This window comes from Nothobranchius furzeri, chromosome 11, assembly GCF_043380555.1.
Source record: "Nothobranchius furzeri strain GRZ-AD chromosome 11, NfurGRZ-RIMD1, whole genome shotgun sequence".
NCBI classification, from domain to species: Eukaryota; Metazoa; Chordata; class Actinopteri; order Cyprinodontiformes; family Nothobranchiidae; genus Nothobranchius; species Nothobranchius furzeri.
In genome coordinates this window covers 4,497,593-4,513,638 of record NC_091751.1, presented here as the reverse complement: position 1 = coordinate 4,513,638, position 16,046 = coordinate 4,497,593, and the positions used below count along the sequence as shown (strand labels likewise).

General features: G+C 41.5%; 1 long non-coding RNA gene across 1 annotated transcript; it reads left to right on the top strand.

Annotated features, from left to right (window-relative positions):
* Positions 1 to 6,589: 6,589 nt before the first annotated feature.
* LOC129154622 (uncharacterized) lies at positions 6,590 to 9,342 on the top strand. The gene is made up of 2 exons (XR_008559898.2): positions 6,590 to 9,091; positions 9,308 to 9,342. It is a non-coding gene; the product is annotated as an uncharacterized lncRNA (long non-coding RNA).
* Positions 9,343 to 16,046: the final 6,704 nt, after the last annotated feature.

The following is a 16,046-nucleotide window of genomic DNA, read 5'->3' as shown; positions in this document are numbered from 1 at the left end:
TCTCCAAGTTTAGGTCCTCCACCACCTCTCTTACCCATGGTGTCCCACAAGGTTCTGTGCTGGGGCTCTACTCTTCCTCCTCTATCTGCTCCGTCTTCAGCACATCCTGAGCTCCTTCAAAGGAATCTCCTACCATCTTTATGCAGATGACATCCAACTGTACATCTCCTTTAAGCCCCATGAGACGTCTAAGCTGCAGCTGTTACACACCTGCTTAGACTCTATCAAAACCTGGATGGTGGGAGCTTTCTTCAGCTGAATGAAGATAAGACTGAGATCCTCATCTGTGCCCCACACAAGCTGGTTCCCAAAGTCAGACTTTCTTGGTCAGCTTGCTGCTCACACACACCTTCTGTCAGGAATCTTGGCGTGACCTTTGACCCAGCTCTCACCCTGGATTCTCATGTCAGTTCTCTTGTTCGCTCTTCCTTCTTCCATCTCAGGAACATTGCTAAGCTGAGTCCCATTCTGTCCCGCTCTGAACTTGAGACAGTTCTCCACACCTTCATCTCCTCACGCTTAGACTACTGTAACTCTCTTTTCACGTGTCTGAGCAGAAACTCCCTGAACCGTCTACAGGTGGTTCAGAACGCCTGTGCTCGGCTTCTGACCAAGTCCTCCACACACACTCACATCACCCCGCTTCTCCTCCAGCTTCACTGGCTGCCAGTCAACTTCAGGGTTCATTTCAAGATCCTGGTTCTGGTCTATAGGGCCTTACATGGACAAGCACCATCTTACATTGGTGATCTTCTTAGTCCCTACAACCCCAGCAGGTCCCTGAGGTCCAGTGACCTAAGCCTATTGATTGTGCAGCACCAGGCTAAAGGTCAAAGGTGACAGATCATCTGCTGCTGTGGCTCCATATAACGCTCTCCAGTGTGAATGCTCTGCTGCACCAAACTGACCCACATGTGCAGAAGACAAGAAGTCACACTCAGTGGACCCTGGGTCCCGGGTCGCTGGGTCCCGGGCTTGGCCGGCTAGGGGGTGGGAGGCTGCGGGCGGGCCTGAGGGCTTACCGCTGATGTCTCCCGGGACTCTGCCGGCTGCTGGTTGTGGCCCCCCGGGGCGATCCTCTGTGCCTCTCGAGGGGGGTGGGGGGCCTTTCTGGTTGCAGTCTCCTTGGGGTTCCTGTGTTCTGGGGCAGCGCCTGGATCTCTGAGACTGGGAGCTCCCCCCTTCTCCTGCGCATCTTTGGGGGGCGGATCTGTGGTCCCTCACACTCTCTGTTGGACGCTCCTATAGAGAAACCTTGCATAAACAAGTGCGTGTACACACACAGGTGCTCACATGCTGCTCTCAAAAGTATGGGCTTGGGCACGTTCAACACAGGTCTTAAGACTATGGTGGGCACTTAATGCACTGTGATTTATTATCGTGATTCTTCAGTTAAGAAATGTTGATTATATATTTTCTTCATCAAGTTGATGCAGTGATAGCTTTATCTTGTTGTATTGTTGTTGTGTCCCATTTTTTTGCCCTTTTGCTTTTTTTTTTTTTTTGTCTTTTTCTGCAGGTCTAGAAGCAGACTCTTGTTCATTATTGTTTATTTTTGTGGAACCCCCCCACACACACACACGCACACACACACACACACCTTTTCTTTTCCTTTCTCTTTCACCTCTGACTCCGTGTCTGGTCGGAATTACAAAGCATTCAACAACAATAACAATAAAGTTTTAAGTATCAGGCGTGACATTAAAAGCAGACGCTTTAATGCTCCACCTGAGAGTAAATCTGTAAAGCTTGTTACCAGCATTCAGACATCAGTTTTGCTTGCTTCACAGCCAGACAGGACATGGTAAAAAAAAAAAAAATTGGATGTGTGTGTTCAGACTGTCATAAAAAATCAGATTTGGGTCGCATGTGGGGAAAAAGGCGGATTTAATGCACTTTTGCCTGCTGTGTGAACGTAGCTTTAGACAGGTTAGGAGTAAGTAATGACTCTTGCATTGAGCTACCCAATAAGATATAATGAAAAAGGAAAGCCAAGCCAACTTTATTTGTATAGCACCATACAACAGTATAAAACTAACCAAAGTGTTTCACAGAAATTAAAAAACATTAAAACGTTACACAACATAAAAATGCATAAAAACAAATGCTTAAGAACTAAAGCTAAAAAGACTCATACAAGGAAACTTTTTATTGTAATTTTACTGACCCATTGTTTCTATCGCACTACATGTTTATCAAAAGATACATATCATTATTGAATTGTTGTCCAGCCCTACTTTTCTCATAAACTGAGTGTCTTTTTATTATTCTCTCTTTGATACCTAGATCTTGGATGCAGAAACACTGACTGATAGTCAGGAAGCAGTCATGGAGGCCTCTGGAGCTTTAAGCTTGCTTGGGTGCTCGGATATCCTACTAACCATGGACCAAAAAAGCACAATTGTCGATGAAGCTGCAAGGGCCTATGTGGAGGGACGAACTAAAACTGCCAAGGAACAGTAAGTACAATCTGAATGTTGAGATTTTTTCTAAGAATTGTCTTGTCTTCGTTACACTTCCTTTTAGGATGAGTGCTGGTGAAGTTTCTCAGTCATCCAGGTCATGGTAATTCAAAGGGTTCAAATGAAGGCAACTGGACCTCTTTGGTTTCTCCAAGATGTGCATCTCATCAGAGGAGCTTTGTCAATTCTGACTGGAATATGGGAGAGTCAAGCTTAAAAGCTGTAGCTGTCTATTATTATTTACCGAGCAGAAACTACTCTGGGTACCCCCCTCTCCATCCCCTGATGAGACGTTAGCCTCTATTGAGAGGGATTCGTTGCATTGATTAGATGCAGGTAGGTGGGGCCATGGACTGAAACTGCTTAGGAATGAGATTCAAAGCTGCACTATAGGTACTGAAGCAGCAGGGTCTTGAGTAGGGTTGGACATCGAGCATCGATTGGAACCGGTTCCAACTGTTAGTTTTTCCCGGAATTGTTCAAAGTTTTTTATTTCAATTCCTAGAATGCCGACCGGAAGAGGAATCCGCAGCCGATCTCTGTGCAAAATAAACGTGATCTGCAAATTGTGATCAACGCTTTTCAGAGCTGATCTCACCAGCTGTCTGTGTGCAGCACCGAGTCCCCCCACACCCAGCGCGCAGCGGCCAGATATAAACAAACGCATCTGCCGAACCTTTACTCCGTGATGTAAACTTTAACTCCTGCAGCGTAGAGGAAACGTGTTAAATACGTCAACACGGTGGATTTAATAGAAGCTTTACAGAGCAAACTTTGGACGGTGTGAGGTGAGTTTTTAAAATGTTTTTTCTAATTTTTATTCACCCTGTGTCTTATTGATTTTTAGCTGTTATTTTTGGGAATTTTGTTGTATTTCCTTTTTATATTCTATCTGTGTTCGACATGTTTGTATAACGCCGGTTTAATTAACTAACATTTTTAGTGTACAGCGCCTTGTTTGGTTGTAATGCCTTGTGAATGCGCTTTATAAATAAAATTGGATTGGAGTTTGTCTCACTGCAGAAAAAAAACACACACGGAGCGTCAACAGTCAGACACAGCTGCTCACCAACACGTGTGTGTGTGTGTGTAACCTGTACAATAATTAAAGTCATCATGCTAGAGCAGCTTCTCTGTGGTGAGACGAATGCGTGTGTGCATCTGATTTTGCTTCAGGAAGAAACAGGTGTCTGAGTGAAAAGTGATGGTTTGAATAAACTTAGGTTTAGTTGGAAAAGATGCATCAAAACGCTATCTGTCGTGTTCTGCCTCACCGAAAATCGGACTCCCTGTTGGACCCGGGACGTCACCTTAGGATGATGTTTCATCCAGGGCACCTTGGCTGGCAAAGATGCGCCACGAACCGGTCCAGAGTTGCCCTCGGTACACGTTGATGGTAAAGCGTTTTGTAGTTGCGTTTGTTAAGTTTAGGTCACTCAGAAATCAAAAGACCCGGTATGAGTCTGCGTTAGAAGTTGCGATTCAGCTGTCCTGTCTGGCTTGGCAGGAACAGCGTGAGAGGGGGGAGAAACGAGCCAACCGGCTCTGTCCCCCCTTCGGTTTCTTCAGGTCCTCTCTCTTTCGTTGTCAAGCACGAACTGAAATCATAAGACTGAAACTTACCAAAAGCCTTTCTCTTCTCAAAGCTAACGTGTGTGTCAGCAAATGTGTTTTGGAGTTTACTGTGAGAATCTGTGTGTGGGTGTGTTTGAGTGTGTGCGTGAAGGTCGGTAACAACATCCTCAAACATTATCTAATTAAGTATGGATTCATTAATCCATTATAATTACCCAAAGCATAATAATCATTAATTTGATTAAACGCATTTATAATGAGCAAAATGATAATGATTATTCTTTAACATTAAAATCAAGAAAGGAAGTTTTAAGACTTGTTATGTTATGACTACTTGTCCATGAGAACTCCTTCTTCTGGTACTGCAGGTGTTCAGATGTTATGGTTTCCAGCAGACTCTTGCAGACTTCATGTCTGCAAAGGTCTCAATCTGTGGGTGAAAGTTCTCAGCGACCCAGCTTTGACCCAGCTGAGTCCAACACCACCTTTGTGACAGAAAACCCATATTTCCTCACGTTACATCTCCCCCCTTTCGCGACGACATGGTGGTTAAACAAAAACCACCTGACGTCGTGACCTCATTAACGTGATGAACTCATGAAGGTAGACATGCATGTTCCAGATGAAGGCAGGAGCGATGAAGCGTCTCCACAGGTCTCGTGTAGAAAGAAGTATATCCTGATCAGATGATTAAGGCCAAAACTGTTGCAAATCATTGTAAAGTAATCCACTTAGGAAATCTTGAAAGCAGAGCTATTTCAATAGCAGTTAATTTTCATCAGCAATAATGCAAAGGTACATTCAAAGGATAAGCAGCTCGTGTGTCCACACGGAGCCGGGCAGGTGATGTAACCCTCGGGCGTAGTCCAGGCTAAGTCCAGTGACGACCTCGACTCCTCTCGAACCACGACCGAAGCCCCATGCGACAGGAACCAGGTGGAGTAAGGTGAAGACGACCCTCTGATGGCGGAGACCCCCATGGAATGGAAGCAGACATCGAAGGCCGGACGAGCTCGGAGGAGAAGACACAGTGAGACAGCCCATACGATAGATCGCGTTTGATGCAAATCAAAGAAATGATCAAAAACCTATCTATGGGTACCTCTGGGAAAATGTGAAGGCATTTTGTGAATTATCTAAAGAAGAAATGTTCTGCACCCTGTTCTACATGTCATGTGAAAACATGATGCAGAGAAAACACAAATAAAAGAAATAAAATCCTAACTGATATGTGAAAATCAGCAGGTTGCACTTATTAAAGGCTTATATTAAAAAAAACATGAAAATGAAGGGCAAATTGGCTTGTAGCCCTTAAAGGAAATTTTTAACAAGTTAAAATTTGTAATAAAAAATAATCACATTACACAAAGCACTAATAAAAGATAGAGGTGTAAATCAGTTCTAAAAATGTAAATCAGTAGGTTAGTAATCCCTAAAAAATGTGAGTTAGTAACAGGACCCTGGCTGGAGGCAGGTAACCTGGAAAAAAAACTCAAAGGATATCACATTTGTTAAAAATTCATCCAACAAAGATTGAATTTGTAACGCTCCACCTGCTAGTGGAAAAGAATCCGGTCAGAATCGATTTGGTCAGTAAGCGGTTTGAATCTGGTGTTGCGAACCCACAGAGAAACGAGTTTGAATTTATCTGTGGGAGCCGTGTCATAATAGATTTGGTCATCATGCGGTTTATATCTGGTGTTACGAACCCACAGGGAAACTTGATTGAATTTACCTGCGGGTCCCTTTTGGAACTGAAGCGAAGCTGATGGTTTAGCTGTTAGATCAGAACCTGATTTTACCTGCTCAAAGTTGTGTTGCAGCTTAACGGAGGCGACTTTGTTGTGATCAGAAATTGGAGTGAACTGGAGATGCGAAAATGATGCTCGCAAAGCAGGAGGAGGCTCCCCACCCCCCTTTTGTTTCTCAAACTTGTGCCGTGTCTGTAAGACAGGAGAAGCATAACAAACCACAGTTCTTAAGCTCTTAAAAGCCCTATTACCAAGAAGATGCACATTGTCACCAGGATCGTGCTGAAAGAGCAGGTGTGCAGGTGTCCAATGATCTGGAGGTGTTGGACTTGGAGGTTCTGAAAAGGAGTGATCCAAGGATGGTTGTGTCACGGGTGTCAAAGCAAACCTAGCCATGTGAAGAATCAGATACAGACATGTCGCTAGCTTTAGGAAAATGGCCTGTCCTGAAAACTGAAGCCAAGAATACTTTATTCCCAAGAATGATGGAGGTTCCCACACAGGAACAGAAAAACCCGGTTTAACCAGAGTATTTACAGACTGACTAAAGTTCTGCCCCGTAGAAGGTGCCACACCTATCTCCGGGTTGGAGGTCAAAGTTGTCAGCTGAAGTGGTGGAAGGTCAGTGTCTATTTCTGCAATGACCCGCCCGCTCGGAGGAGGGGTTCCCCCGAACAGCCTGAAGTCCGCAACGGAAAACTCAGTGCCACTCAGCACCCCCCCCCCCCTTTGTCAGGCGGGGCCCTGAGCAGGGCATCACTGCACGCACCTACTGCTCGCGGGCCGGGTGGCCATCCCGTGCCCGTGAGAGAGGTGAACTCATCAACCACCGAGCCTCCTTCAATATCGCCACTGACCACAGGACTGCTGGAAACCGCAGGGTTTTCTGCGCCATCATGGTCACCTGAAAGAGAAGTCACAGGAAAGAGAAAGAAAAAAATAAGACCTAAAGCGTGTAATCAAATTAATCCAACAAAACTTCCCATAACTGCCGTTCTAAACTCATGTTGCGGTGTGATCTCTCCAATTAGAAATTAGGACAACCACTTTTACTATCAATTCAACCAAATAGTTTCAGGTTGTCCCTTACCTAAACTACCTGTCTTTCTTACCTTCTTTCTTTCTTTCTTTCTTTCTTTTTTAAGAACACTACTCGCACAAGAAATCCTAAGAATTAATTCACTACTTAAGGTTAATTCATAAATAACGAAACTGCAGTTACAGGTTTGTTTGTGCATAGTATTGGTAATCAGCAGTTTTTTCCTTATCTCCTCATCTAGAAGTGTGTTTCTGTGCTACTCCTCCATCTATAACACAAGTTAGTATCATCCTTAAAGCATCTGAAATTAAGCTGCATTGCTAAATCAATAACGTGATTTGTGCTAAGAAATACTCCCCTATCCTCTTCCTTTTTCCAGTGGCACTGAATGACAGATTTTAGATCAATTTAACGTTTTATTACTATTACGTTTCATTTAATTAATTTTGCTTTTTCTCTCTTATTTTTGTCTATTTATTTATTTATGTTATTTACTTATTTATCATGCCATCCTGTGATGATAATCTTAAAGACTTTTTAGCCAATTGTCGTCAAAAAGGCCAATTAAAAATATTATGTTAAAGATTTCACAAGATAAAAATGTGAACTTAATTTTTATCGAATGAGGGGTACCATTATTCAATATTTTTGTAACATTATTTTCTACGTTAGAACTTACAGCTGATAGAAAAATATAGGATCAGCTAGGTTTGGCTAGATCTGTTGGGAAACTCAACGGAGCTGAAACAACACTGTTGTCTCGGATGAGATGTTCCATGAATCATTTAGTCAGCTGAATGCCAAATTATTCATTTAATGTTTATTTTTATGCAATGAATGGAATGGGATGGAACGTTACTATAAACTGTCCGGAAATTTGCGCATGTTTGCTCGAAGGAGAAAACTGTTGAAGCCTAAAGCATTCTCCTAGACTTATAAATAGACACCGTTTCCTTAACCAATGAAAATAAGTGATAACGCTGATGTATTCCGTTTTGAAAAGAAAATAAGGCTTTACTGCATGTCCGCTGCAGCTGAGAATCCTAAGACAATAAAGATTATATTGACGTCCAATGGTGAGTTGGGCTGAAATCCAGGTTACTAATCCTATTATTTATTTATTTATTTATTTATTGATATTATTATTATCTTTTTTTTTTAGGCTAACTTTCTCAGTTAACTATGTTCTACAGTAGTTTAGTAAATTTTCCACAGTTCTGACATTTCATCAATTCAACTGGTTGTTGCCAAAAAGCCTTGTTCATTACCTGACTGCAGCAAGCACTCTTTTACTGGGTGTAACCATAGGAAACAGTCTCTTTTGAGCCTCTCTTTGTAAGTCCAGGATGACCACCGTCATTGATTAAAGTTCACATGTTAGCACACATGCTCCCCCTTTTGTACTTTGTTTCATCAGCAGCAGGGCAAATAAGTTTCTGCCTCTTTGTCCATCTTGTAGTGCTCCCCGTCTTGATGTTATAAGTCACAGCTTTTGGTGAGGGCTTCCAGGTTCTCTTTGTATAGAAGTCAGAGCCAAACATTCTTTGCAGCTGGTTGTGACAGGCCCACCCAGTAAAGTTCATGCCCGCCACAATGCACAGCAAACGTTTTCCTTAAATATGTTGATTGGGTTGAAATGACAGAACTTTCTCTTTTACAAATCAAAATCAACGATGGTTTCTAATAATTAGTCGACTTTATTGACTCAAAGGTAAATCTGAACTACTTCCTATGCACAATTTGTTCTGAATCATCAAATCAGTTCTACACAGGTTTTAAACATTAGGCACAATCTATCCCAAATGCAAGATCCCTCCTTTCATTTTTTATTTATCTATTTTATTTTGGGAAAATAACTACCAGTTTTTAACTCAAAACAGCCTGGTACAGTTTCTAGCCGGGTTACAGGAAATAATACTTAGTTTATCTGTTTTTTTTTTTTATTATTCAGCGTCTCAAAATCCAGCCATTAACGTTAATGGTTCTTAAAGTTGAGGCAAGATAATTATTGGATTTTGTTTTATAGCAAGATTTAACAAATATTTTATTTCTTGACTGATTATTTGTTAATTTTATGGTTTTCATAAAGATGATCCTGAGAAGTTCAGAGCTGCTTTTCGCAGCACCCTGTGCTATTTTTAGACTAAGGGATTCTTGTGTGTAAAAGTGGGTGGAGTCAGGTCCCCAGGCTGAAACTCCAGTCATTCTCACTAGATCTGTCCGAGAGGAAGGATCTCCTGAATACCCTAACCAGAAGCCTTAAGGTACGTCCAAAACACCGAAAAATATCCTTTCTAAAGTCACAAATTGCTTAAAACTGCATGTTACACAGAAAAACAGAGAGTGAGAGTCCAGCTGACTTCACGGCCCATAATCAGACAAAATACTTCCTTTATAACCACAACCATACAACTTTTGTATTTTAAAGGATTTTCTTGTCATCACACTAACGATAAATTCTTTTTCTATTGTTTCCACAGTCTCTTGAACTAAATAACCGTCTAGCAAAAACATGGACCGCACCCTGTTTCTCAAGCAGCTGCTCCCTCTATTAAAAACTGCGTCATTCAGGAGAAGATCCAGTGAAAACAGCATTTACTTCTCATGCAAGAAGACACACATCCACTCATTCACACAACGGCACAGACGACATTCTTTGTTTGTCACAGTCTTTTTTTTTTTTTTAAAGTAAGTCAGTCCGTCACTTATTTATTCTCTCTCTCTCTATATATATATAATATTTTAAGCACAGAATTTATTTAACACTGCACTGGTTATTTTCAGAATTTAATGCTTACTATGCTTTTAAGCAGGCCTTATGTAACATTAGAGCAAATCCAATTGCAATTTTTTGAGAGCGCTCTGAGAAACAGTTTATATATTTATTTTCTGCAGATCTGTTCTGATTTTACTGTTTAGCAGCTATCTGACTTTATGTATATGTATATCCATATATTTCTAAAATAAAGCTGTCATATACAACCTTACTTGCGTTTCTTATTGGGTTTTTTTTTTTTTTTTTTTTTCATCTCCCGGCCACTTAACCCCCAGATCGGGGTCCCTCACATGCTGCTCCGCACACAAATGATTATCACGCTTGTACACTACATATGTATATATATGTACACACATATACATACATACATATACATATGTTACTTTAATAACCTTTTATTTATTAACTTATGGTGTTCTGTTCAAAGACTGATCAGAACAGGGTTGCAGAATTTGAATTTTGCATAGCTCCAAACATTAATTTTAGCACTGCAGTGTAATTTACATATACGAGTTGCAACTTTTTAAAGCTCTTATTTATCTTATTTATTTATTTTCTGGTACCGCATCAGGCCTTCACACACACATCCAGCGCTGTACACACACACACGGAGCTCCCAGAACTCGGCTCTGCATTCTGCACTCTCCTAGTGCTGCACTTTCAATCCAGAGCCATAAGCAGCCTCTTGCTGCGCCTCACACACACAGGCTGAACTCAGCTTACACACACAGTGAAGCTTGTCTACAGCTGTGCTTTTTGTACTTTTATCAGTTACTTGGTACCTTTAAAGGTCCAAAAATTTTGTTAGAATTTTAGGAGATCTCTTTTTACCTCCTAGGGCCCCAAACCCAACTTTTCTCGTCTCATAAAAGGTCCCAGACCTTGTACATTAGAACATTTTTCTCATTTCATACAAAAGGTCCTTGACCTTTAGAATTTAGGGAGCTCTCTCTCTAGCCTCCCAGGCCCTTAACCCAAACCAGGTCCTCGACCTGTACTTTAAAATTTAGGGAGCTCTCTTTAGCCTCCCAGGGCCTTAACCCGAACCAGGTCCTTGACCTGTGCTTTAAAATTTAGGGAGCTCTCTTTAGCCTCCCAGGGCCTTTACCCGAACCAGGTCCCTGACCTGCAGTATTTTAGGGTTCCCACCCCTAAGGCCCTACCCTAGCTTAATATAACCTCGTTATATTTTCTATTCACTCGTCAGCAAATAGTGTGGTCAGCCACGACCTGGAAAATGGAATTTAGGGCTTCTCTAATAACCCTGGGCCTCCAACCCTTCTTTAAATGGAATTTAGAGCTTATTAATGCTCTGGGCCTCCAACCCCTATGGAATTTAGGGCTTCTTAAATAACCCTGGGCCTCCAACCCTTCTTTAAATGGAATTTAGAGCTTATTAATGCTCTGGGCCTCCAACCCCTATGGAATTTAGGGCTTCTTAAATAACCCTGGGCCTCCAACCCCTTTTTCTGTACTACTTCCTTATCTCATTTATCATTAAACCATTGTAAAAATCCTTATCTTATTTTACCATTAAACCATTACAAAAATCTCTTATTTCTGCACTTGTCTCCACTTTCTTCTCCAACGATTATTTTAGGACCACAGCTACTATGATTCTGGACACAAAGGCTTTGGATAAATCCAATGAGCAGATTTTAGAAAATAAGGTTCTGCTCACCTTGTTTTCCACCGCGGTGTTCTGTGCCAAGATCGTTCACTGGGTCGGTTGGTCAAATTGTCCTCCAAAAACTCCTTTTTCTTCAAAAAGAAAAAATCCTGTTCGTGACGCCAAATTTGTTGGTCTTTCTTCTGTTGGACCAAGCACAGGTACGGAGAAGATGGAGTTAAACACCTTTTGAGTTGGCAGAATGTGGAGTCAAATGATCAGAAGTCCAGCCACTGTTTCACCGCTCGAGAGGGGGAGAGCCTTCGCAACATACAGCAGGTCCCGCGATCTGCTCCTGTCAGTTGCTTCGGACAGACTCTCGCCGTTCTGCTGAAAACGGCAGATTTTTATTGAAGATTACAGGAATGTTACATACGCAGTTGGCCATGTACATACGTCAATGATCATGACAAGTGAAAATAACAGCCTTGTTAGTGGACAGTTAATTCATCACGAGAACATGCATCCTTGAGATTACTAGGAGCGTCCTGATACATGATGATACATTTCACCGGTGCCGAGAGAAAAGTGAGAGGAGCTGGAACGTGCTCACTCCCTTCAAGGTTGCAGAACAGAACATGCTGCTGTAAATCTTTGTGTAGAGGCCTTGAGTATCTGAGCAAGTGTACATATCATAGAGTAATACAAATGAGCTTAAAAGGTAAATATATAAAAGAAGCTTATAAGGTAAATATAAAAGAAGCTTATAAGGTAGATACATATATTTTCAGAAGCAAACAGAATTGATGTCAGAATGTTGGTGAAAAGCCTTACAGATTTACTCTCAGGTGGAGCATCAAAGCTAATGTCACGTCTGATACTTTAAACTTTATTGCTTTTGAATAATTTGTCATTCCGACCAGACACGGAATCAGAGGTGAAAGATAAAGACAAAGACAAAATGTGGGGGGAGAAAAGGGGGTGGGGGTGGGTCCACAAAAATAAACAATAATGAACAAGAGTCTGCTTCTAGGCCTGCAGAAAGAGAGAGAAAAAATGGGACACACAAAAACACAACAGGAGCAAGCTATCACTGTGTCAACTTGAAGAAATACAATCACACGATAATAATTAATCATAGTGCATTTAGTGGCAACGACAGCGTTAAGACATGTGTGGAACGTGCCCAACCCCATACTTATGAGAGCACCGTGTGAGCACTTGTGTGTGTACACGCGCTTGTTTATGTAAGATTTCTCTATAAAAGCATCCAATAGAGAGCGTGAGGGGCCACAGATCTGCCCCCAAAGATGTGTAGGAGACTAGGAGAGCTCCAAGTCCCAGAGATCCAGCCGCTGCCCCAGAACACAAAACCGTCAGACAGCAGAGCGCTGCTCACAACAGGTGACAACAGCCGGTACCAGTCGCTCGTGTACGTCAAAGCTCTCTTTCATAAGATGATAATCAATAAAACGATTTATATAAAGTGGATCCAGAAGCTGTAGCCCGTCTCTGCCTACAATATTTTGATATTTTCCACTCTGTTGGTGGTTTTACTGAGCAGGTGCCACTTTTGTCATACGTTTCTTTTTAAAACATGTTTAGACTTCAGAATACAAATCCAGGCTCTGTCACATTTGATTGTTGTAATTAAACTTTGTAGGTGGGGAAGGTCAGAAAAGGATCCGATCATTTTATTTTTCCCTCATTTATAGTGACAGAGATAATGGCGCAGTGCGCCTGCCTCTGGTGTTAATCAAGTTTAATTTTATCTATTTTCACAAGAAAACAGAACAGGTATCCGTGTCATACATCAACTTTTTGTAAACCAACTCTGTTTTTTAAGCGGAAGTATTATTTGACCAATCAAATGTAGCCCTTCTGATATGCAGCCAATCAGACGGGTCCGTTCACGTAATACGCCCGCCCCCTACGTAGACCCTTACCCCAAAATTCCACTATCTCTGCTCTGCCCCCCGCTTTCCACTGCCGCTCGCTTCCCTTGTTCGTCATGCTGGCTCAGATTAACGAACTCACTTTGTGCTGAGGTTTCTGGAATCAGTGTTGCTTTCAAACGTGAACGTGAGTCCGCTCGGTGTCATTAAGCAGCTGATAATAACGGGGTTGACTCCGACACGTGCCTGTGAACCAACCCACCGTTAGCCCCAGGCTCCAGTTAGCTTCCAGCTAAAAGGCTACAGCACTCTCCTCCCAGTCCCACCCTGCTAAAGAGGGCCTGGAAAAGTTACCCCACACATCAAAGTGATTTTTCATTTATGATCTTTTATAACCTTGTTAATCAGGATAGTTGATTTGCTGCTGCACATACACTGTCAGTCAGAAGCTCTGCTAGCCGGTTATCTTAGAGGAGCTAGTTCAATTTGTTAGCTTGTTATCAGAATCATAGTTGCAGTTTCATCATCTGAGCTGCTTTTTGAGATCTAGGTAAACTTGTTCAATTTGGGGTTAAAAACAAACGTTTTCACATATTTTCCATGTAGTTTTTTGCCAGTTCCTCTTCTGAAAGGTAGACAATTGTTTTTCTCTTTCCCTCAGAAAATCTTAATATTCTCCTAGTTTGACCCAGCACAGTTCACTTCCCAATTACAGCAACAGCCTTATATCATAACCACATAAGTGGAGAAAATGTTCAGTAGCAATGAGAGAATTTGCTGTTGCATTTAAGTGATGTTAACTATTATTTAACATTTAAACTTATTTTCTGTTTTTTTTTTTATTTATTCAAAAACCCTGGTAAGGGATGTTTTCCTGTATTTGGAGCATCAGAAAAAGTTTTATGGTGGAGGTGATGTTTTAAAGTCACTGAGAAACTGCCTGCATGCAGTTTGTTGTTTTGCTGCTAATACAGTAGCAGGTGCAGCTGCATATTTTTTCAATAAAAATGGTATGCTGTAATGGAATTCATGCATTAGTTTTTGTTTGCTTTGAACCCAGAGCAGACGTCACACACCAGACGACATCAACACTGCATACTTTAGTATTTGTTCATTTATCGTAATATCGGTATTGCAAAATTAAGCACTGTTATCGAATATCGCAGGTTTCCCTAATATCGTGCAGCCCTACTAAATAGCAAAATTATTTCACACATAACAAACTAAAGATAATCACTACAGCATTGCACTTAGAACAGAAAACACAAACTAAAATTAAAACCTAACCTTGATGCAAAGTCATCAATAATGTCATCATATGAAATCTGCTCCCCTACTGAGTGATTGATACTAATCAGAGCCAGGTTAGTCAGCCACCCCTGAAACATAGGTGACCTCAGGTATGACTTGATCAAGTTTTGAAAAGCTCCTCTCAGCTTGAGCCACAGTGACTGGCAGAGCAGTCCAAAAGTTGGGTTAGATCTCCAATAGATCTTTATCATGATCCCTACCACCCACAAATGAGTTTCTGGCTACGCTAATGGTGACTTTTGACAGAATTCTCTGAGCTCTGCAGCCATTACACTTTTCACCTCGTGCACCCCCTAGCGGCAGCTCGCGCACGCACCACACTTTGGGAATCCCTGATCTACACGACTGAAGGAAGAAATGACGTAGCAGCTGACCGCCATCTTAGATGGGTTCCCACTCACATCATTGAAGTTAAAAAACCCACCCAAAATGACGGAAACAGCGCCATGTTTAATGGGAAGCCATTCAACACATTGCATTCGTTAGACGGACAAGTTCCCTTGCATTTGAAGACTGAAACACCCACCCAAAATGGCGGATGGGCCATTGCTTCTCAAACGCACATGTAGCATTTACGTCTTTATTGCTATGCAGAAAAATGTTCAAGTATTGACTATTAAATAAAACGTGACAAAAATGACCCACAAAACGAATATGTCTACAACTTTGTAACATACTTCAGCAATCAATATTGAAACCGTTACATTCTTCTGCGTCAGTGCGGAGACACACGGAGCACTTACGCAGTCAATGGACAGAAATCACAACCGCTCAACAGGAAAAGGAGCAAGCACACCTTCCGTTATTTCACAATAAATCGATAACAAAAAGCGTTATTTTTTGTTTCATATGCACAGGTTTAACAACTTTTAACAACTATCAATGGCGGTTGAACTTTAAATGCACAAAAATAAGCCATAAACACAGTTTCCACTATCAAAGTAGTCACACTTTGTGGATCCAAACACTGCTGATCTCTCAACAAAAAAGATAGGCAGCTTAGCGCACTGTGCAAACACTTTCACTCTCTGTGTAACTTGAATCCACACCATCCAACCAGTTAGCTTTACTCGGTTCCAAATTAAATCATAGGAATAATAAAACTGCTTGCTTAAAGATCTGCACAAGAAATTATTTATCAAAGCATTCATTACTCACCATGACAAGAAGTTATTTATCAAAGCATTCATTACTCACCATGACAAGAAGTGAACACGATGAAAACAACTAAAAATGCTTAAAAATAAACAAACACACTAAAACAAATGACAGAGAACAAGAAACGCAACAGGTAAAGATCCAAACAAACGTACGTGCGCAGTCAGAGAAGTCTTGCTAAAAAAGACGTTAGATGCAGTTCAATCGAGACATATATCCAAACTGTGAGCCAATCGGCGGGATGGAAGACATCACGTGGAAAAAAACCTCCCAATTAGATTGAAGTTTATACAAAACACAAAGCACTAACCTCCAATCAGTAAGGCAGATTCGGAAATTTCAAAATAAATCAATCAGTTTCTTGAACGACAGACCACGTTACATCCAGGTCTGGTTTCGGTTTTACATGAGGCCGCCCCTCACTTCGCTCGGACTGTTAATGTAAAAATGGAGAAGCCGAACATACGTTT